The 4,968-nt window shown below is 34.0% G+C and overlaps 1 non-coding gene across 1 annotated transcript; it reads left to right on the forward strand.

Annotated features, from left to right (window-relative positions):
* The first annotated feature begins 493 nt into the window (after positions 1-493).
* Positions 494-600, forward strand: LOC145580507 (small nucleolar RNA R71). Its single transcript, XR_014099532.1, has one exon. It is a non-coding gene; the product is annotated as a small nucleolar RNA R71 (small nucleolar RNA).
* Positions 601-4,968: the final 4,368 nt, after the last annotated feature.

Raw genomic sequence — 4,968 nt, forward strand, 5'->3', positions numbered from 1 at the left:
GAGGTGGAGGATTTTGTACATTGGTACTCCGGTAGGAAAGATATGGATGGTTTTGGAGCCAGGATTATAAGTGTTGGTGTATGGGTTATTTTGCCTATAGGTTTGGAAGGCATTAACTTGCTCCATGAAACTCCTACAATCTTGCTCCCAATGTCCTACAATTCCATAATTTTCACAAAAAGCTTCATTAGTATTATTGACAGCAGAAACATTAGCTACACAGTTAGGAATAATAGTAAGATTATCAAATTTTTGGCAAATAGATGTTTACTGAGCCTGCAAAAAGGATACAGAATCAACATTATGTTTTCCTTTGTTAGCAAACCCTCTCGGATTCCCATATTGGGAATTATGAATTGCCATATCTTCGATAACTTGACCTGCATTTTTAACATTAAGATTCATGAACCTCCCACTAGCTGCAGAATCTAGAATGGTTCTACATGTATTTCCAAGCCCGCTGTAAAAAGCTTGAATCAATTGCCATTGTGCTAAGTTATGGTGGCGACATTCTCTCTGTAGATCCTTAAACCTTTCCCAAGCCTCATATATAATTTCATCTGGCTCTTGGGCAAAGTTTTGAATTGCACTTCTTAGTAAAGCTGTTCTCTCTGCAGGGTAATATTTATTATAAAAATTCAAAGCAAGAGTTTCCCAGTCAGTAATACCAAGTGTAGTTCTATTCAAACCATTAAACCACAGTTTAGCTTTTCCACAAAAAGAAAAGGGAAAAAGAATCTCCCTGATTTGGTCCCGCGTGACCCCAGCTTGCCTAATGGTATTGCAATATTGATAGAAATCTGCAATGTGAAGATTATAAGATTAGGATCTTCACCCTTAGCTCCACTGAATTGCTTCCTTTCTATCATCATGATAAATTGGGGCTTAATCTTGAATTGCACTCCATCAAGAGCCGGAGTAGGAATGAGATGTGGAAAATCTGTCAGTGACGGCTACGAATAATCGCTAAGCTTGCGAGGTGGCTGTGGAGGTGGATTCGCCATCTCCGATTCTGATTCTATAGAAACTTCCGAATCGCTAGAATCGGATGGGGGTTCCAAAGGTGGATTACCTTCAGAAGTGTCTCGTATCTGCCTGTCAAAGTTCTTCTGTCTATGAAAAGATCGTTTGATTTCAGGATCGAATGGAATGTAACCTGATCTAGAACTCCTGGGCATAAACATAGAACTGAACAAACAAATATGAGAAAATTGTCTTAAAGAACTTGCGTTCTCTAAGACAGGAGAAAATAATTTAGACTACAAAGAAATAAAAATAACCCGGCAACGGCGCCAAATTTTTGACAGGATAAAGTCGTATCACCTAGTCAAAATAAATTCCTAAGTTCCTCTAACTATGCAGATAGGGAAGAAGGGTCGATCCACAGGGAAACAAGTCTTCCTATTCCTAATTAATTAATATAGTCTAAATTATAGAGTAACTAAATTATAGATATGATGAAGTAAACTAAGGGAGATAAAAGTAGGGAAAATCAATGAATAAAAGCCTAGGGTATAGGTTCACCAATAAATAATATTTCAGGGTAAAACATAATAATCAATCATCAATGCATCAATTAACCATATCATAAAGGGCTTTCTCTACATATTACAATCACAGAGTTAATTTACCGGTATTAAATATCATCTCTCGAATCTCGACTTAACCATTTATAAATTAGTCTGCCTATTGAAACTAACCTAAACATCAATTCTCATCTCTCGAATCTCGAATCAATATTTCTAAACTCATACAATTAAACCAGGCTTAATCTAATTGCATAACATTAATTCAATCAATAGGAAATTAATCAAGCATTGACAATCAACAATAATAAATTACCCCTTCATATTATTTATGGATCCCCACAAACCCTAGAAAGAAAACTACTCACACATAATTAAATCTAAACTAATCAAAGCAAATAAACAAGACATGATGAATTAAAGAAATTAAATTACTGAAATTAATAAGGAAGAAATCATTACCAAAGTTAACGGAAATAATGAGTTGAATTAAGGAATAAAGTTGTAAAGAGAGAAAATAAGAGAGAAGTTTAAGCTTAAGAGAAGATTCAAACTAATGAAAGAGAGAGATTAATGTATCTAAAGCTATTAAAACGTATTTATACAAACTCCTAAAAATCCTAATAAGAAACTAAGTGAAAAACGTCGAAAATGCCTCTCCCAAACATGCGCCCGGTCGGGCAAAGCACCGCCTGGCCGGGCGCGTCTTTTTGTCTTCGAAGCTTCTCTCAGCCCGGTCGGGCGTGAGCTCGGGCGAAGAGTGCTTCTCTTCTTCATCCGCCCCGCCCGGTCGAGCGTGCCTTTGGGCGAGGCCCTATCCGGACGGGCGAGGCTCTTGGACTCTTGATTGGGCTTCGAACCTTAGCCCAATTTGGATTTCCTCTTTTGGGACTTGATAACTCGGTCCAATGCCTCGGTATCTCATATGTGGAGCCCTTAATCATCGGTTTGATGACTCTAACCGGCCTTGGGCTACGAAAGGTGGTCGTGCTCCTCCAATGCTCGTAGTTGCCCTAAATAATCCCGGGAAAATGCTCCAAATGTGCAATTCCCTAAACTCAACCAAAACTACGAAGACACTAGAAAACACAAATTAGTAATAAAAGTGGTTCTAAAGAGCCAAAAGCACTACTAATTATGACCAAGGGACGGGGGTAAATCACTATATAAAATAGACATATCAGTAGGCTTCCATGTTGTCGCATGCTATTAGAACTAGTCTAGGGCTGCCCAACAAAAAATACACACAATTACAATTATCACGAACATATATCCCTTTAAGAAAGGATTTACAATTCACACAAACATAACAAACTAAAGTAAGGATGTTCTTAATGTACCATTCACATCCACAGGTACATCTACCATTCACATGTATCTTTATAATTGTAACATAAAAATTTACCATTTACCTTTAAAGGTCCATGACTACCAGAAAAATGTACCACTGAAGTAATACAGGTACATCATTAACTGTAATCCCCCATGATTTTGTAAGTATTATAATTATATTTTATTAATAATTATTTGATTATTTTACGATAATTATATATTTTTATAAATATTTTGAAAATAATAAATTAATTTTAAGTTATTTAGTCATTACTAGCTATTGTCAATAATAATTTTACCCATACAAATTAAGAGCCTAATCCAAATCACCTCAAAGCCCAACTTTGCATCTTATTTCTAAACTTTGACTTATATTTGGGCCATTACCATCATCCTAACTCTACTAAAACTAGGAAACAACAAACCCATAAGCCCAAATCCTTATTTTAATCAAAGTTGATCTTACTCCTTATTTCTCCACCATAAAACTCATGTATAAACCCTTTTTTTCACACATAATTGCTGTTGCCTTCTCATACTGCTTCACGACATCAAAAAATAAAAAAAAGCATTCACTACACCTTTGTTGCTGCCAATGCCAGCCCACCACCGGCACCACCTTGCTGCCTTCGGCGACCATACCGCACCACCGTTGCCCAGCCAAGTCGCCAGTTTTGCACCCCCTCTTTATCTCTTTCCTCTTCTTTCTTTCTCTCTCTTATAAGTTCTTGTTTTAATTTCAAAGATTCAATATTTATATGATTTATTTCATGATTTTTGGTTATAATAGTTTAATTATGATTTTGGATTGTAAAAGAATGAAAATTTATAATTTTTATGATCTTTAAAGTATTGAATTAATTTTCAGATTTCTTTAATTAAGAATTTTGGGTCTAAAACCTTGATTTTTCATGTTTAGGGCTTAAACGTGATTAATTTATTCAACTAGTTACTAAGTGTTTATATAATGTTAAATCTTTAGTTTTGAAGATTAAAAATTAATTTTCAGATTATAAAAGTATATGTTTTTGGGGTTAAACTATTATAAATTATATTTTTAGAGTCCTATTTACACTACTTGGCTATTATAATTAAATTATTTTAATGGTTTGTTAAAATATCAAGTTTGAAGGTTTATTACGTTTTTAGATTTTATATAATTTGAATTTTATTGTTTTAGTATCAAAATTAAGAACTTTTATGTACATATATATATTATAAGACTACTATTTTGATAGTACAAGTATAGATTGTTGAATTTCCAAAAGATATTAACAAACTAAATTTTCAGATTTTGTTAGTAGCTTAAGTATGCTGTAATTTCATGTATAAAGTGTATTTTAAGGTTTTGAAGGAAACTTAAAGAACTATGTATAAGCTTTTGATTTTAATTAAAGGGAAGGTATTAAAGTATTGTTTAATTAGATTTTGAAAGTTTTAAAGTGAGTTAGTATTGCTGTAAATTTGGTTGTTTGGGTATTGATTGAAATCTTATTGTTAGGTTTAGGAGAGGACTTTATAGAAGGTGATTTCTAGTTCCTAAAGTGGCCAACCAATTCGTTTACTGAAGGTACGTACAAGGATATGAAAAACCTTGAATTAAGGAGCATGTTTAGGGATTTAGGAAACTTAGAATCATGTTAGGGAACTTATGGTTCATTGAAATTGTTTGGTAACAAATCTCATTGGTGGTTAGTCCTGATTGTGTATGAAATGCAATCGTGTGAAAGTTTTATGTATGCTGATTTGTCTTGTGAGTATTCTATATGCATTAACTTGCAAGATGAACTGGGAGACAAAGGTACAATAATTGGTGGATTGAATTATTTTTATTACTCGTTCACGATGATTGAAATGGAATGAGTAAAGGGGGAAATAAAGTGTTGTAAGACGAGGTTAAGGATTTGAGATGCCTTATGCACTTAAGATGTTTATACACCGAGGTAGTTAAAGGATTCAATACTAAATAATATTGTTTGTCACTAATAAATCAAGAATTGAATTGAAAATTTGAATTGCTTGAATGATTAATGTTTGATTGGTTGAACTGTTTTGCATTCAGTTGGGTTTCAGAAAGTCCGACTTCCCGCGGAATACAAAACACGACCCC

Source organism: Chenopodium album, chromosome 14 (genome assembly GCF_948465745.1).
Source record: "Chenopodium album chromosome 14, dcCheAlbu1.1, whole genome shotgun sequence".
Classification (NCBI taxonomy): Eukaryota; Viridiplantae; Streptophyta; class Magnoliopsida; order Caryophyllales; family Amaranthaceae; genus Chenopodium; species Chenopodium album.